The sequence below is a fragment of the Pipra filicauda genome, unplaced genomic scaffold (genome assembly GCF_003945595.2).
Source record: "Pipra filicauda isolate LSUMZ 115617 unplaced genomic scaffold, ASM394559v2 scaffold96_size2947999_pilon, whole genome shotgun sequence".
NCBI classification, from domain to species: Eukaryota; Metazoa; Chordata; class Aves; order Passeriformes; family Pipridae; genus Pipra; species Pipra filicauda.
The window spans coordinates 2,614,165-2,632,787 of record NW_024105164.1 but is presented as its reverse complement, the minus strand read 5'-3'; the positions used below and the strand labels follow the sequence as shown (position 1 = coordinate 2,632,787).

The following is an 18,623-nucleotide window of genomic DNA, read 5'->3' as shown; positions in this document are numbered from 1 at the left end:
GGCGCCCGCGGGCGCGGCCCGCGCCTCTCGCGGGAAGATGGCGGCTCTCGCGAGAGGCGCGCGGCGCGGCTGCCCGTAGCTATGGCAGCGGGGGATGAGCGCGCCCGGCGGGACCGCGCGCGGGGACAGGTAGGGATTAAACCGCTCCCGGGAACGCTCGGCATTCCTCTCCTCCCGCGCCGCCCCCTCGGGAGAAACCACGGCCACATCCAGCCGTTCTCCGGCGGCGTGTTCCCTGTGGCCGGAGCCCCGCCGGTGGCGACCCCTGCCCTGTGCAGCGGCGCAGCCCCCGTACGGCGACCGGGCCGCGGCGGGGTCCGTGCGGGGCTCGGCCGGGCCCGGCCCGACCCTGGGGGACCGCGAGCCAGGGGCCCCCTGCCCTGCACGCCCGCGGCTGGTCAGCTTGAGAAGAGGAAAGGAGTGGCAGGTACGAGAGAAAGAGAGGACTGGAGGCTAAGGAGGGATTTTTGAAACGAATATCAGGGGCTTTGCATTATCTTGGTTAATAATTCAGGCGTGATCGGTTGCCGTCAAAAGTTAAACTTGCATGGGAGCTGTCGGTTAGAAGAAGCTGCTCAGTATTTAACTCACTATGTCGGTCTAAGGTAGGCAAAAACATGTGCTTTTTTTTTTCCTTTTCTTTCCCTTAAAAGAAAACAGAGGCTGTTTGCTTTTCCAGGATCTGATTTCGCTTGAAACCATTCGTTCAGTAGAAGGATTATGAGTGGACAGTCGTGAGGATTACAGCCATAAATAGAAAGCATGACAATATACACCTTCTCCTTTTGAAAAGTTGCAGGCATAATGGCTTTCTGGTCTTCCAGCTACGGGAACTTGTGTGTATTGGAGTGGCTGATTGTGTACGTGAAAAGAATTTGAAGAGCTTTTCAGATTTCAGAACAAATTCTGAGTGTTTTAATCATGGAAAAAATATGCATGTGAAAAGGGAGGGAAAGTAGTTGTGTATTTCTCATGCAGTTTGGAAGAAAGACGAATGTACTGAAAATAAACCTCTCTAAGCTAGTGCTACTCTTCAGACTTGAAAAAAAATATCTACAACTGAAAGGTATTGTCCTCCAACATACTTGACATTGAATAGCAATTTTGGAAAACAATAGCTACATAAATAGTCTTATGTTTGTTTCCAGAGGGAAAGAAAGTACTGCTGTGCTGAGAACTGGTGAGGCAACACATAACTTGAATATGACAGCTTTTAAAAATAATTACCAAAAAAGTATTATGGGCTAAAAAATACTTAAATCAGCCTGAAATATGTTCTCATGTAGGAAGCGGTAGAAATAATGACAATTTAATTAGATAGGATACTCTTTAAGTTCTATTCTACCGCCTAATCAAGACTATATCTAATCAAGCATGCTGCATATCAATCAGACTTAATTAAATAGGAGCTTTATTTTTTTGCCTGTTTGTTTCCCCCTCACCTGAGTGATGTCACTTTGGAAGCCTTTTGCCACAATATTCTTGAGGTGGGATGGAGGACTAAGGGTGTGCTTGATTTGTCCAATGCAGACAAACTTACTTACAGTTATCCCAGAGAATTTAGAGATTGGAGGGTTTTTTATGCTAGTAATAGCTGTAAAAGCATTTAATTTCTTTCAGGCATTGCAGGTAAAAAATATGTCAGTTCTTTCATTTCTGGGTTAACAGTCTATTTTGAGAATGTAGTCACAAGTTCGTTAAAAAGGATAATGGGAATTTAAATCCTTCTCTATCCAGTCTCGGAGATGTTATTAGGCATTAAGCCTTCTTAGGGGAGTTTTCATGGAGAGTACATAGAAGAGAAAGTGTGTTTATTTCCCAGTTTGTGGAGTTTCAAAAAGTTTGTTACCTTGAGAGGCTCAGTGTTGGAGTGCTGTATAAACATACCCGTATAAGGAACAGTCGTAGCTGACCAGAACAGTTTTTGGTGGAACTGTGCAAAATGCAGATGATATAAAAAGGAAACTGAGATAAGAGGATGAAAGCATAATAAAAAGTCACAGCTATTGTTTTTTTTTTTTTAAATCTGTTCACCTGACTTCAGAACCAGTAGGTGTCTTATAATAAACATGCCTGTATAACTTATTAGTCTATCATTTTTTCTCCTGCAGCCTTTTGAAATCTAAGTACCTTGCACATCCTTTGGTTTTCTAACATATGTTCCACTCACATTTAATCAAACAGTTTAAGTTGTTCTCTGAAATATTTTGCTTCTTTTCTTTGTCTAAACTTTGCTCTTTAGTTTATTTTTTGTCAATAGTGGCTGCAGTCAGAATTCTAAAGTTATCCTATATTTCTGTCACCGCAGGTCATTCCCTAGCACAGATATGCAGTGCTTGATGGCAGAGGGGAGCAGCAAGAAATCTTATTACTGACTGTCAAAGAATTTGGATTGACTTGCACGAGTCTCTCTACTGGTCCTGTCAACTGCAAGTCAAGCAGTAGGCAATCCTCAATCCTTAAGATTCTGCCTTCATCTGTAGGCAGCCCCTTTCCCTTGGCTTGCACTCTGTGTGAGACTGCTCAGAGGAACCGTCTCCTGGTGTAGTCTAGACACTTTCTAAGACAAGTGACACAATGTAGTTGGTCTCTTGTTGTTGTGTCTCTCGACATGCAAGTTTAGTGTCCAGTTTAGTCCTTCTTTTTTTTTCTGTCACTTGATGCATGGGGTTTCCTGTTCTGTGACCTAGGGAAGTTGGGTTTGGGTGCATCTCACCGGCCACTGTCTATGGGAGATGGGGCTGTGTTTGGCCAACCCAGAGGATGACTTGGCTATGCTGCTCTCTGTTAAAACCTGGTGTCTCTATGCACTCCTGTAGCAGTTATTGCTTAGTAAAATGGAGAACGGTGCTACCTGTTGAGTACTTAATGTGATTGCTCCCAAACTATTAAGAAGCAAAGGAAAGGGCTAGACATGGTTTTGAGGCTTTATGTTCAAATTATGAAGGCATGTGGAAAATTACGTACCGTTATGATTCAATCCATGCCTTTTCTGTCTAATAATTTTGAAGAAATACTTTAAAAATATGATTTCTCTAGTATCATTCATAATAATTTATAAATAAATCTGTTTCTGAATTAAACCTATCTGCAGGAAATACAATTCTTGCTCCTACAAATCTTGTTTAAACATTTTGGCTACAAATGGAAATTTTGGAAACAGAAATTAAATTTGATATTTCTTTTATAGAATACTGTGGCTATTTTCTTCAAAGCGTTCAGCCTTAAGAAAAGCATCTTTCAACAAGATATCCAAAGAGATCTTTAAGCGGCACTGTGAAATTTGAGCTTTAAAATCTTCATATTGGTGTCTCTTCTTTCTTCATTAATATAACTCCTGAAAGCTTTGTACTGGTACAGAGGAAATTACAGCTGGGTATCTGAGAGTCAGAAGTAACCTTTATCCACAGAATGCTGTGTTGTGCTACTAGTGGTGTAACTTTCACTGTTCCTCTGGCACTCTCCCGAGACCCTGGTCTGGAGATGGTGCCTGAGGAGGAAGAGATTATTTCTGCTTGTTCGGTTTTTTGTTACGTTCCTGGGGTGAAGTTGTTTTCAGAAATGCAAATTGTAATGTTGAATTTTGAGTTTGATGGGAACTGGACTGAGCCTGACAAATCAATTTGCAAAGGCCAGTGTTGTCAGATGATAATAGCTTGCCTTCATTACCAACCAGTTTAGGTTTGAACCAATGACCTAAAGGTGAAAAGCTCACTATTGCATTACGAATCCTCTGATCTATCCATATGTTCTCTTGTTTAAACTCCCTGTAGTCCTCTTAAACAGAACATGCAGTAAATACTGAGCATTGTTTTGCACTTGTAAATATTAGAACAGTGTCCATTCCAGTTGCCTGTTGTGCGTGTGAGGACACTGCAGTTAAATATAGCAACAATTTCTTACACTCTCTGGCTTTTCATGAGAAACCCTCATACAAATCCAACCATATGGCAAACCCCAGCATTATCATAAAACCATTAACAAAGAACCTTTTGCTACCATTAACAGGAAAATGAATCTACAGCTCTAAGCAGCATACTGGGAGTTATTAATAAACATCAGGCTACTGCTAAGAAAATGAACTTAAATGAAATATCATTAGGAGCTGAGTCATTCCACCAACACTTCTGCATGTTGTTTCCAGGTTTGTATTTATCTATGAAAGCCTTTTCAGAATATATTATCATTATTACATGTCTACTTTGTTCTTCATTGAGTATCTTTTAATGCTGTAGAAAAGCATAATGGAGAATCATTTGCATAGATTTCATAAAATAGATTCAAAAAAATATTTGCAATGGTGCGTACGGGAGCTCCTGATCTATTTTCCCATTCATTCGGAGGTAAGATGTTCCTAGGCAACCTACTGAACAGGATGAGGTCAACAAGTGTAAATGCTTCACCAAGTGATTCTCGGCTTATAAAGCTGTTAAAACAAGTTACTGTCCGCAAGCCATAGTTTCTGTGAGCTACAGAAATAATAAAATTAACATTTGTATGTATTTGGATTGTCTTTTTATCTCCTTATCCCTTCTTCTCCAATCCTTAATCTCATTCTACTCTGTAACAACAGACACCACTGTGTCTGTACTGATTGACTTGCTGCCAAATCTAATATAAAGAGGTGAATTTTCCTACTTTCCCTTCATTATGAGAGAAAATTAGGTCTTTTTCCTCTGCCTGACCAACTGCTTCAAAAGGTGTTGCAAGGATACTCATTCTGATCGGATGCTTCTGTGGGCAATGAAAATAATTTGCTGCCTAGTTACTAATGAAACAAGGCATATGATCATGGTGTTTGATGTATCCCATTTGTTTTGTCCCCCTTTTTCAGTTAGAGCATATCTCTTGGAGCAGTATTTTCCTTTTTTGCGTAGCATTTCTGGTATACGGGATGTGATCCATATCTGTTTTGTCAGTTTTTTTTCCCTGCTCCTTTGATGGCACTGCACTCATCTTCCAGAGTTTCTGTCATTGAAAACAAAATGTCTGAATTCTTGAGGGTTTTTGAGAATTGGAGAAATCAGGCTTTTAAACCTCATTGTGAATGTTTCCTTCTTTTGAATATCTTTCCAAACCTGAAACTGTGCCATTTTTTTGTCGTGGTTTTTTTCTTTTTTAATGCAGATAAGACTTCACTGAATTGTGGTTGTCTGTAGAAGTGTGAGAGGACATGAACCCTGGTGATCTTTTAATTATTTTGCAATAAGCTCTGGCTTGTTACATTCTACCATAATTGATTTGATGTGTGCATTTGATCAAGCATGCAGCCCTTGAATTTGAAGGCTAGAAGCCTGGCTTTTGGAATTACTTTCCCCTTTTGTCTGTCACAGCACTGAAAATTCAGACAGTTAAGCCTCAGCTGCTTTCCCATTCTATTTAAATAGAACCAGTGAATGTGAGTTTATTGTAGATAACTATTTTTAGAATGTAATCAAGCTTACTAAATGGTATGAACACTGGAACAAAAGTGGGTGTTTGGGTATGCACACTGCAAATAAGCAGTAAGTAATTGCTGGTTCAAAGGTAGAAGTAGGTAGGATGAACTGTAATAAAGAGTTAGCACATATTAGTGTCTTGACTAGAACCCTCTTTTCATTGTACAGTGTGGCTCACAAAATGTATGCAGAAGTACACACTATATTGTGTGAGTGGGGGGGAACAGTTCTCATGTGAGAAGCCTACAGGGAATTGAGGGGAAATTAGCCTTTTTTCTTTTTTTTTCTTATCTGCATGAAACTTGTTTTGGCATTTTACACACTTAGAACAGCTAGCTTGTTTATTTCTAATACTTGGTAAATGTAAATCAGTATTTGTAGTAGATAATGTTTGATGCATGTAGTTCTTATGGTTCCATTTTTAAGAAATGTTATGATTTATTACATTTTGAGTTTTGAAAATGAATGGACCAAAAATATGTAAGAGCGATTCAGAAATGGGAGACTGTTTGAAGAGGAGGAATCTTCTGTATTTCCACAAAACATGAAAATAAATGTATTCTGGGAAATAGTTAATCAGTAAAGTGTGTCACAAGCAGAGGATAGCAAAAGACTTTCTAATCCTCCAGCTTGTATTCCCAATAGAATGAACTTATAAATGGATCAATAAACAACAGCTAATGCATCTCAGCACATGGGTACATGAGCTGTTACTGTGACATGGAAACAGGTTAATGTCCTCACTAGGTCTGCATGTTATTCAAGAAAATAGGTCATGGTGGGGGAAAGGGAGGGAAAAAAAAAGTGATGATTATGTACTCTGCCTGTTCCTTAAAACTTTTCCAATATACTGCATCTGAGGCACGCTAATAAATAGACAACAAAACTTCATAAACCTTGTGACAGTAAACTGCAGCACTCCCTCTGATGTCTATTATGGACATTGTTATGCACAACAATCTGTGCAGTCCTTGTAATAGATGATAGCTGGGGAGTTTAGGTAAATACTTTTGAAGTATGTTAAAAAAGGCATTGCCAACAAGAACTTTAGGATCCTTTGATTATGGATGTTTGATAGATTTTAAATACAGATTTATTTATTTTTCTCAAAGTAAATCAGGAAAAAATGCTGTGGTGTGAGCTTGGCAGTGTTGCTGGATGACAACAGGTTTCATTGAAAGTGCTCCTAATTTGTTTAAATTCTCGAAGACAGACAACTTACACAAATTTTTCAGGGAAGCTTTTTTAAAACTTCACTTTTGGTATTTCTCTTAAAATGCATTGTTCAGGAGAGGATGGAGAAGGAGAGACTATATCTTTCTTGTTAGCCAAAACTAGCTGGGTTTAAGACTCTACTTTTGTTACAGAAAGAGCCATCTTTTAAGAAGAAAGACCTTTTGTTTTGCAAATGTGTTTTCTTAAAGGGCTCTTCCTTTTTGAGAGAGATAGAAAGGTAGTTTAATTAATTTAGTAATGTATTTCTTCAATCAGTCCACTTACTGTCGTGTGTAATTGTAGCAGTCATATTTGGCTATAGAATTATCACATAAACTAAGCTACTTACCACTTACCCATTGTGTTTTCCTCTCTTCACTGTTTGCCTGCGATGGGTTCTCCTCTGCCTGTTTGTCTGATGCTGCAGCTGCAGCCTGGAGAGAGACCTGGGCAATTCCACTGTATTTGATTCTGGCTCTGGTAGGAACCGCAGCGTTCACAGGCAGAAGAAGGACTCTTGTCACCTCCACTAGAACAGAGACCTTCTCAGGCTCAGGCAATAGAGACATTTTCAAATTGAAGTTGCTTTTCCTGACTGCATAGCTCCAGGAACAGTTCTATACAAAAGCAGCAGTACTAGGAGGATCTTATTTTTCAGGATTATTCTGCAAAGGAATACTTGAGGGTTTGGTAGGTTTTGGGAGAGAAAACATGGAAAATGTATGACTGCTGCATTGTCATGCCCAACTGAATTGCTTAATTCTTCTCTGAAAAATAGTATGTCAAGTATCAATTACAAATTTGTTTTGCCTTTTCCCTCTGATAAGGAGTGTATGCACTGTTTATCCAGGAGTTAGGGTTCATGTGCCATTTGCCAATAAATTTTAACCTTTGAGATACTTTATCTCTTGTATGCATAATAAATAAAAATTACTTGAAGTTGTTTGAACAAGAATCCAAAGCTTAAAATAAGATTTCTAATTAATCCAAAGCTTAAAATAAGATTTCTAATTAATCCTAAACTCTTTAAAAATGTTTGGAGTTTTTTAATTTGGATTTTTATAGCAGAAAACATTAAATATTAATGTGTATTAGTATTGTTTTACTTCAAATTTAGCTGTCTCTGGTAGGTCTGAAAATGGTTGTGTTAGCTATAGTGCTTTCCTCATGTCTCTAACGTCCCACTTTATGTTGATGGTATCAGTGAAAAAACGTGCAACAATATTCCAGGTTGTTCCTTTGTTTCCCTTCCTTTTCTTATCCCAGCTTGTCATGAATTAATTTGAGTAATGACATATGCCAAATGCCGGGGCCCATATTGTTATCCAAAGATGTGACTTAATTATGATATTCATCTTGGCTGCAATTGTGAATGACCTTGAGCATTAATAGCACTCAAATTTTGATAATTACTTCAATAAAACAATGGAAATGCAGTTCTCAGGTGAACTCTGAGAATTTTCAGTGCCAAGTCCTTGTTTTCTACATACTAAAAGTTCACTCCTACTGTGTGATGCCAGCCTATCGAGCTGATATGGGAGTGCCAATATGTCTCTGCTTTATATAGGACATAAATATGTCTTCACTTGTCCAGTAAAACTAATGTTCTCATTTGGATTGTGAAAATCACTCATTAATTTCCTCCGGAAACATGTGAAGTATGAATTTACGGACAAAAATTAAAACAAGAAAAGTTCCAGCTGGTGGTAAGGAAGATTTTTTCCCCCCCTCCATTAGGACAGTCGTGCATTTGAATGAGAGTCTATACAGTCTCCATCAGTAGAGGATTTTAAGTCCCCACTGGATAAAGCCCAGAGCAACCTATCTGACGTCTTAGTCATGCTTTCAGTCTGAGGTTAGACTAGAGACCTCCTCTGGGATCCTTTCTAGCCTCAGTTATTCTGTGGTTCTGATTTACTTGTCAAACACTCTCATTTTGAGCGTTCTTTTTTCTTAATTGCATGAGCTGTTCATTTGGAGTGCTCAGGAAATCCCTCCAGTAAGAATGGCATCACATGAGACTGGAGAATTGGAGGTACCAGCTCAGAAAGAAGAGTGCAGACAAATTGCTGTCCAGCTGTCATGACAAGCAGCTGAGGCTGTGGACAGATATTAACTCCTGCTTTGAAGAATATTTCTGTGAAGATTTAGTATAGATGAAGCCATTTGCCTAAAGGGACTTAGCCAAACTATGAAATTCTATGTTCTAAATTTTAATAAATTATGGAGGAACTTGACTAAGCAAAGATTAATTTTTGTATAGGAAATAGAGGATTCTGACACATATTACATAATATTCAGAACAAATTCTAGATGTTAGTGGGATGTAGCATAACTTAAATATAATGCAGGCAAGAAGAATTAGAACAAGGCAGCCAGCACATTCTTTCTCCTAATAAAGCTGAGACAAATTTTCAGACCTACCAGAAGAGTTTAGCAGGGCTTTTAAGCAGGAAGTCACTAAGGCATTGTGTAATGTGCCTGTTGCTGACATAGTTGCTTCAACTACACTTGTTTGTTTTTTTGTTTTTTTAATCTTTTTTATTTTGTTACTGATATAAACAAAGGAGGCCAAAAATTAATTTTGTTAAATTGCAATCAGCTGTTAAGCAGACTGAACTGCATAGATGTTTTTCAAGAGTAGCATTGTTGGTTACTTTTGCTTCTTTGATAAGAAGATTTAAAAAGGAATCTTTTTGGAAGATTTTTTTTTCAGACTGAAAAAAAAATCCTTTTGTCTTCAGAGTCAGAGTTATGTCATGAGAAAGGAAAAATTATAGAAACATAATTTATGCCTATAGTGTAATTCACATAGTTTTATGGAGAGGTTAGTACCTGCTTCAAGTTACAGTGGGGAGGAAGAAGTCTTTAATTTCTGTATCTACTAGTAATATTTTCTTGATAAAACTGGTCCTAGACTTAAGTGAGGTCAGCTCTGTTTTAAATCCCCACTTTCGATTTCAGTGTTATCCTTTGTGTGATCAAATAGTTGATGTTCATGTACATATTTTTAAGAGAGCTCCGGGTTCAGGAGCTGCAGCAGAGCTGCTGGTGCTGTGCAGGGATGTTCTGCACTGCCCCTCCACTTTGCCAAATTGCTGTGATATGAGGTAGGTGATGGCAATTCTTTCCAGGGTGAATGCTGAAATGAGATCCAGCTGCTTGGTTTGGACTGCCCACAGGTGGTAAAAATCAAAAAACAGTTAAAAAACATCTTGCCCCTCACTTTCCCCAGCAGTGATCTGTGTTCTCCTACATGATGACTGTAGGCAATAAATAGAATTTTAAAACATAAATTAATGTTTGAATTTTCCTCTGCCCATTGCCATTATTTGTGGTCATGCAGTTTTAATTCTGACAATGTTCTTTGTTCTTAAAAAAAATTAAAGAAAACCCCAAACAGCTACTGAATACAGAGGAAAATGGTGTCCAATGAAACAAAGGATCTTCCATTCCCCCCTTTTTAATGAATATCAACTGAAATGGTTTGTCTGAAGTTTCAAATATGTTTATTTTTCCTTTGTCAAGGTGGAGAGAAGTTGCCCTGGCTGTTTACCAAAGGAATTTGCCATTGACTGATAATATTACCACATTAATGAGAAGCAGTGATGATGATTTTGACTCTGCTAAGGACTGGTGTAGGCCAACTCTGGGCTGCTCTAAAGAGGTTGTGGAAAAATTCTTTATCTTGAAGAGGGTGATAAACCCTCAGTCCCTTTTAATGAAAGCCAGTATTTTTACCTTATCATCCATAGGTGCTGTAGCTCAGGACAGCATGAAGGCTCATGGTTACTAGTTCTGTTGGTAATAGTGCTGTCCTTAACTCTTCATCTCATAAGCAGTTCACCCCAGAAGAAATAGAAAAAGAAGTACAATATACTCCTTGAACAAAAAGTATGTTTGCAACAGTAGCTGATGTGTAGGTATTTCTATTACTCTAGAGAGGATTTATCCATTTATGTTCATGCACTTCTGGAAAACCATGCTTTGTAGTTTTCCAGTCAGTTTTTGCAGAGGATTTGATTATTGATCTTGTAAAAACGTAATAATACGAATGGAACACTACACAGATCAGTCTAGACAAAGCTAATCACTTGAATTCTGGCTTTTGTAACATGGACACTTGTAACTTCTTATACTGGTAGGAACTTCCTAAAAAAGCTAATGGTCAAACAGGTGTACACATGTCAATTTTTTTTTCTTTCTGGGCTTTACAAAGTAAATGACACACCTGCAGAGTCTAATTACTTAATAGTTCCTTCAAGTGTTCAGCACTATTTGCAGGCTATAATTATCCCCTTGACTTTAGAGAGTGGAAAATTATGTTGTTCTTCCTCAAAGGCAATCACTTAAATGTCTTGGTTTGTGAATTTGGGGGCAGAGAATGAAGCATGTCCATGTGTTTACTTGTCATCTGCATATTCCTTGGGAAATGTAATGCCAAATCCGGTGCCTTCCTCTAAGCTTACTTGGACTTAATGCCACAACTTGTTTATCTTCTTGCCCTGTTGGCAGATTGAGATCTTTGAAATCATGGTTTTGAAAATTGAAAGTTGGACTAAGAAAACTGTATCACTGCCAAAAATCCATTTGACATTTTTGTAAAGAAACCTATGCTGGAGGAAATTCTGGCATCTTCGTGTACTTTCGAGGCAAAATTGCTTTGGAGATTCTTTAAAAGAGTCATTAGGGAAATTTTCCCTCAGTTTCACTGGGATTTTTTAAATGCATACTGGTGCTGCTGAAATGACTTGGAATTTAGACTAAGATTATGTAGAGTAGGATTTGTCTCCTTTTTAATGATGTCTGTTCTGCTTCCACCAACTAGAGCAGCCTCTCTTTTGCAGACAGAATTTTCTCCAAGGAGAGAATTTCTGTTACTTCGATGGCTGTTGCTGCCTTAGGCAGCAACCCAAGACTGGAATTACAAACATTTTTACAGCTGGAATCAGTCCTGTTTTCTTAGGCTGTTTAAATTTCAGCCTTGTGAGCCTTTAACTCCCACTGAATGGTGTAACGGGAAAATACGTTTACTGGTACCTTCAGATTTCAACATTGAAAGCTTCATGTTATGAATGACATACATTTTATATGTCACTTGATTGCATATTTAGTTATGTTTTAATCAGAAATATAACTCCACCTAATAGAAAATATAGGTAGAATTGCTAGGCAGAGTATTGAAATGTGTGTTCAAAATGGTGTAAATTAGCAAGATGTACTAATAAAAAGCAACCATATCTATTATGTAAGTAATTGGGAAATTTATGTGCCTTGCATATTTACACTTTATACAATTTCTGCCTCTTTTATAGAAGTCCAATGACATTACTTGCTTACTCAGCTCTTTCAGGTCTTTTGCAGTAAGGAGAGGTACAGAGGGAAATTCAAAAGAACTTGATTCTGGTGTCTTGATTTCAGACATTTGTGAGCCTTAATACTGAGTTTGCTCATTAAATTTTTTGCAACCAATTTTTAAGTTGCAAAGCTGTTGATCTATCAAGGGGGAAGTAAATATAAAGGAGAGAAGGCTGATGGGCTTGGTTTGTTGGTAGATACTTAAGAAAGGAAAATGCACAATTTATTTTGCTTCAGTAATGTCTGTATGTTTAGCTTATCCATTCAGATATCAACTGTTGGTGGGTTGATACTGTGGAAAAGATGACAGCACTTAAAATTTAGAGGAATGAGAACTGGGCCACTACAGCATTAGTTTGCACTGGGTATTTATTACATTAGTGTCCAATCCGACCTTCCCTGTTCAATTGTATGGAGCTGTTACCCAGATTTACATGTGTTGCAGTCAGGGTCAGCTGCTTCATATGGCACCACTCCCTTGCTGCTTGTGATGGATGTCCAGAAACAAGGCCTCCTCTGACAAGCAAGAGGCTGAGGATTTATTTCTTGCCTTTGCCACATAAGCAGGCAGAATTCCTTTTACTGTTTGCAGTTCCAAATCTTGGTGAACTCAGTTTTGAGCATGTTTTTCAACTTTTCTTTTTTACCAGAATTTTGTTTCAAGTCTTTCAGTCCAGAGGTTTCAACAAAATTAACTTTGGCATGGTATCCGAAGTAGCCAGAACGGATGGGCACAGAGGCTTGCCTTGTCAGATGATGTTAGTGTAGAACTCAGAATAGAATTTGGGTGTTCTGGCTGTTCCCGTGCTGTCACAGCCGCAGTTCAGTGAGAAGAGGAACCAGATCTTGAACTGTCTGTCTTCTTACAGAAATAGTTCTAAAATCTGTTAAGTTCTACTTGGGGGAAGTTCTTGGAGGATGTGCAAAGTAGCATAATGAAACATTACAATGTATTCTTACGAGTTAGCTAATGTAACTTAGGTGCATATCTATACACAAGAGACAGAAATTAGATTTCATTCAGAAGATCACCTTCATAGAACAATCTTTCTCTGGACACAGGTTAATCAGCAGTAATTATTTCTTGTTATGGGTCCTGACCATACAGACAGGATGCAACTGAGCTTGCAGCTAAAACTAAACATAAACTAGCATTGTGAAAACAGACTGTACTAACTGTTCAAATTGTGTTAGAGAATTATTAAACTCCAAAATATGTGTTTGAATTGGACTCCAGGTGGCTGTGAATAGAGCAGACATGCTCTATATACATGCTTATCATGTAGCAAAAAGTGAACTAGATAGGAGAGAGCTTTTACTTTACTCCTTTCCAAGTTTAAAAGTAATATCAGGATCCCGCATCAATGTGATTTTTTCCTATCCATAGCTATGACATATATGAAGCAACAATACAAATCAAGTCTGCAAGATGATATGCCTCTTATTGTGCTAATTTTCCTAAACACATTAAGTTCTTGAGCTCTGAGTTGAAATGATTATGCTATGGGAGCAGTAGTAATTAATCTACCTCATGTAAAAGAAAATCAAAGACAATTGTTATTTAATGTCAGTTCCAAAATATACTGAATGCCAACCCACTTCAAACTGGCCAGTAAAATGCTATCTGATTAGTGATTAGTTGTGATTAGTATTAGTTAATGTTGTTAGGAGGAAGAAAAAGAACAGTAACATTTGAAACATTTTAACTAGTTTTTAAAACATTAATCTTTTAGTGTGCCAATAGCAAAAAGCAAACAAGCCCCCCTCCACCCCAAATCCCACCAGTTGAAGCCTGAATGTTTGTCCTTGTAAATTACTTTGTCTTATCAGGAAAAATGATAAGATGGTAAGGTGTAAATTAGTGACTGAGCAGTTGCAGTGTAAATTTTCTTTTGTTGTATATTGCCTGAGATTTCCCTGAGTATATATAGTTAATTTACTAGTGGTTTATACTAACTTGTTTTGGTTCTCAGAGTAATTGGACTAGAAATGCATTAGTCAGTTAATGCAGTTCAGCTGATGGTCAGTATCTCATTAAGTCATGATAAATCAGTGGTTTAGCCTTTTCCTTCTGTGATGGACAAAGCTGGGCATGTCTGGAATGGTACCTTTTTTTTCTTCAAAAACATTAGTATTTGTACTTTTGACAAAATGAACTCAGATACTCCCCAGAAGCTAAGTATTCATTTACTATGTTAAAGTACACAAATAGTATTTTTATTCCTTTTCTTCTAAAGTTAAGCTTGTTGGATTTTGCTCCTCTGTTTATAGTCATAACATTATAGAATGTCAGAGGAATTCTGGATAATCTTAGCGTAACTAATTAGTTTTAAAGGTACTTTTGCATCCTAACTATTAATTTTTATTCATTTACAAGTATATTACAGTATCGTACTTCTTTTGGTCCCTGGTATTTATGGGAAGATTAAACTTTTCAATGGAGGGAAGGGCTAGAAGGCTATGAGTATGCTTAGTGTACACAAAAGAAAACAAACAGCTTTCAGTTTTATGTAATCATTGTATAACTCTTGTGAAAAGGAAATAAACAATTTGGGTGCGTGGTGAATAACCTACAATACACTTGAGAAAACTTAGGTATTAGTTATCTTTAAACTCATGTCTTTAAACTTTTTTTTCTTCCTGTTCTTTGTTGCTGTTTTAAAATAATAAAATCAAGTATTTACATCTTAAACTGCCACATACATATGTACTATAATAAGAATATTATTGTGTGGTTTAATTTTGGGCAACGTCAGCAAGTGAATAATGTTTCTAAATGTAATGGTGCCACCATGCAGGAATGTACAGAAGGGTTGCTGGTTTTGTGAGCTGTGCTATCAAAGCAAATACACTGGGAGAGCCAGAGTATCTGCAGGATTGTCTGTGTCAGGCTTAATCCTGTTTATCTGCAATCCCTTATTCAGTATATGTGCATGAATATTGGGAACAAAGTACTCGTGTGTGTGTGTCCCATCCAACCCAGCTCCATACTTAGCTGGGTGCAGGGAGACAGATTTCATAATTGACACAGAAGCGATGCTGATATGCTGCAAATGATCTGGTAATTAATTGGTCTCCCCTTGCTGGTGTGATTCTAAGTCTGGATTGCAGAACTCTCCTTCTGTGCCTGTTCCTGTCTTGCTGCAGATTTCCTCTGTGTTGCCACTGCACTAGAAGTGGCCATCCCAGTGAGAAGTAGCCCTTCCTTCTGGCAGGGGTGTCCTACTCTGTCCGTGGGGCTGCACAGCTGAGCTGCTTCCACTACAGTTGTGCTTCTAGCAGCCATATGTCCATGGCTATGTACTGTGGGGGCTTTGATTGGCAGCACAGTTTTGTAAGAGGGACTTGAAGTAACCACTATGAAAAATCCTCAAAACATTAGCAGAAGCAGAGTGTAAAGGAGCAGCAGTTAGCACAGGGAGGAAATAAAAAGCACAGAGGACTTATAAGATGGATGGCTAATTGGAAGCAAGCCTTTTCCATACTTTTTAGTACTTGGGTAGGTTATTTATTAGGTTGGACCCAATGATGTTCATCCTTTGATTGGTTAAGGAAAAAAGGTGATGGAAGCTCTCTCAGTACAACTAGCTGCTCTTTGAGATGCTGGAAGACCTGAAAATATAAACAGGGTAGGTGCTAAGGAGCCAGGAAATTATAGACCATTCCTCTCATGTTCCACATTTTGAATAAATTCTTGCAAGAAGTATAAGCCTCAGGGAGACAACAAGAACATGAGGCACAACCACCATGAATTTAAGAAGAGTAAATAGTCATGCCAGTTTAATTATTTTCTGTAACATGACAATAAGGCCAGTGAATTGACAAGAAAAGCGTGACTTAGTATTTTTCATGTTAGTGAGTTCATCAGCACTGTTTCATGCTATAATATTGCAAACAAGTGGAGAAATGTGACCTGAAAGAAACTCTTGTAGAGTAAGAGCAAGACTTGTTGGATGACAGTGCCTAGTAGGTGGTTATTAACGATTGTCTGTCAAAATGAAATGGTTGTATTGAATGTGGATCCGCCACGGTCTGTTGGGTCTGTACTCATTCTGCTTCACTTCAATCTTTTTGTTAATGATCTTGATGATAGAAAAGAGAGTGTGCTTACAAAATTGATTCACTAAAAATGCCCCCAGAACTTGGAGGGAGTATATATACATAGGACACAAGTTTATGAGCACAGTTATTTTGAGAATTAAGTAAGTCTTAGGAGATAAATAGGGACAGATTGAAATTCTGCACTTAACAGAAATCATGAAATACACAAATACAGTGTAGGGAACAAGTTATTAGGTGAAAATTCTCCAGGACTCCTGACATTGTAAAAGAGTAAGTGTTATATCAGGAGGGATAAGAATATAAGTGATAAAGCATACAAAACAATCTTTTTTTTTTTAATCTACAGGTAACTCCTTTGTTCTTGTGCTACATCTCATTAGGGCAAATGCGCCAAAAAATGCAGCTCAACTGAACAGTGATGGAAAGAAGAGTAATCAAATAATTTGAGGTCTAGAAAATGGGACCTATTTGGAAGAGAACGAAAGGTGTAACTTTGTATGTAGGAGGCTATTTCAGGAAGGTAGGAAGTTATCAGGTGTAAGGCCCATGCATGAGAGAAAGGGCAAGATGAGTGATCTTAAATTGTAAAAAATGCAGATTAGGTCTCAGACAGGAACAAAGGACCAGTTTCTGAGATAAAATTCTTTATGAGAAAGAACAGTCAGTTATTTCTGTAGCTGTATTTTGAACAACAGCATTATTTTAAGACTGATGAATAGTATATATAGAATTTTTTGAATGTTACTGATTAAAAAATGAACACTTTGTATATGTAGACAACTTACCCTGAGACAATATCCACTAGACAATGGTGATTCAGACAGTCTCCATATTGCCAGTCCTTTCAATTCTAACATTCTCTAACTCAGTAGCCTTCATCTTGCTTTTGTTGATACCTCACTACACAAATAATAGATGTACCACACAAGATTTTCAGCTCACTTTTCCTATTCACAGGCCCTTGTCAAGCTTGTCAGTAGTCAACTTTTATTTCTTTCTCATTTTCGTAATGACTTCAGTTGTCAGTCCAGCACTTTAGGGACTCAACATATTATTATCATAAGAAAACAAGGAGTGTACTGTTGGTAATTGTTTTGTTTATAAAATCTTTCCCAATTTCCATTGTGTATTTCTCCACTGAGAAATGAGTTCAAGCCTCAGTTACCCGAGGCTGCAACATATGTCGTTATCATACTCTGAGTCTCTATTTGCATTGTTATACCCTAGAATACGTCTTTAATCATCGCAGTTGGAAATTACCTTACTTAGCAATTTTAGTTTCTGTTTTCTCAGAGAGCTTTTATGAGTCAAACCCAGCAGCCTCTGTACAGTGTAGCCAGCCAAACCTGAATTTCGCGCCTGAGAATGGAATTTGTCACTGCTCCAAGCACTTTTTAATAGGGCTTTTTGTTTAAGTAAATGTGAAGGAAATTCCATCATTTCAGTATTTCTTCTTTCTAATAAATTATTATGAGCTGCTTCCAATTTACATTTTTACCTTTCTCCCATGAGCACCCTTTAAACACAGGGCAGATGTCTGATGTGGAAGCATTAGTTATCCAGCATCCTGAAGGGAAGCACTCTGGAGCTTTTAAGAGGTGGAGGTTTTTGCATATTACAGAAAGGATGAGGGTGACTTGAAAAAATATATTTGTTACTGTTTTGGTTATGAGGGTATGATTTGAACTCCTCTCTCCTCTGCTGCTACTGTTTTGCTTCTCCATCACACAGTGAATTTGGGCTAAATGCTGTAAATTCTAATGTTTTTCCTTCGTCACATACCTTGCTTTGCTAGCTGGATGGTCACGTTCAAATTATCTGCAAGGAAAGTTATTGCTGACATTGATTATTTAAATGTTGATCACTAGCTTTCAAATTTCCAGACAAATTCATGTGGAAAACTCAGAGGTTTGTGCTTGTTCAGGCTCTGGTCATATTTAAATGGTATTATTTTTAACCATCAGAGCCAGAAATTCTTGCTCTTAAGTAGAAAATTTAAACCTAGCTGTATGAGTCTAGCAGGTGGTATAGTTATTAAGAATAAATGGGAGGACCTTTACTGTAGTGGAATGCAAAGTAACACAGTTATTGCCCATGAATACTGGTGATAAAATAATCTTTGAAAAATATGCCCCAAATGCTGAGTCTTTGAGAGAATGCCAATAGCATGTGCCACTGGAACTGGAAGGATGAGACTACTATGTAGGAGGAATGTATAATGAAGATGTACCATGGTATAGAAGTTGCAAGATGTTGCAGCCTCATTAACCAGCTCTAAGTGGTACTGATGCTTTTGGGTATAGGAGGCCAAACCAGCCCCTGGTGTGATTGAAGTGATGGAGCTGAGAAGTCGTGGGGTTTGGGAGTGCTGAGCTCCTGCCAGCCCTCCGGGTTACACCACCAGAGCTGCTTTTCCCCGCCTGGCTGGGGAGCAATGAAATCCACAGCAGCAGAGAGCTGTTGGTCAGTGGATAATTTCATGTTCTATCTTACCTGTAGTTTCTGAAAGCCATAGGTAGATCAGAAAACTCATGGCTTTGTTTTTTCTTA

The 18,623-nt window shown here is 38.1% G+C and overlaps 1 protein-coding gene across 8 annotated transcripts in view; it reads left to right on the top strand.

Annotated features, from left to right (window-relative positions):
* The first annotated feature begins 66 nt into the window (after positions 1-66).
* The window catches only part of USP54 (ubiquitin specific peptidase 54), a 96,931-nt gene continuing 78,374 nt past the window's right edge, over positions 67-18,623 (top strand). For 4 of the 8 annotated variants that reach the window (XR_005567318.1, XM_039391463.1, XM_039391465.1 and 1 more), the window contains exon 1: positions 188-427. The gene's annotated coding sequence lies outside the window, so the exon portion shown is untranslated. Of the gene's footprint in view, positions 130-187; positions 428-4,074; positions 4,145-18,623 lie in introns of those variants that run through there. The other 4 variants (XM_027719766.2, XM_039391462.1, XM_027719792.2 and 1 more) reach the window with 4 other exon arrangements.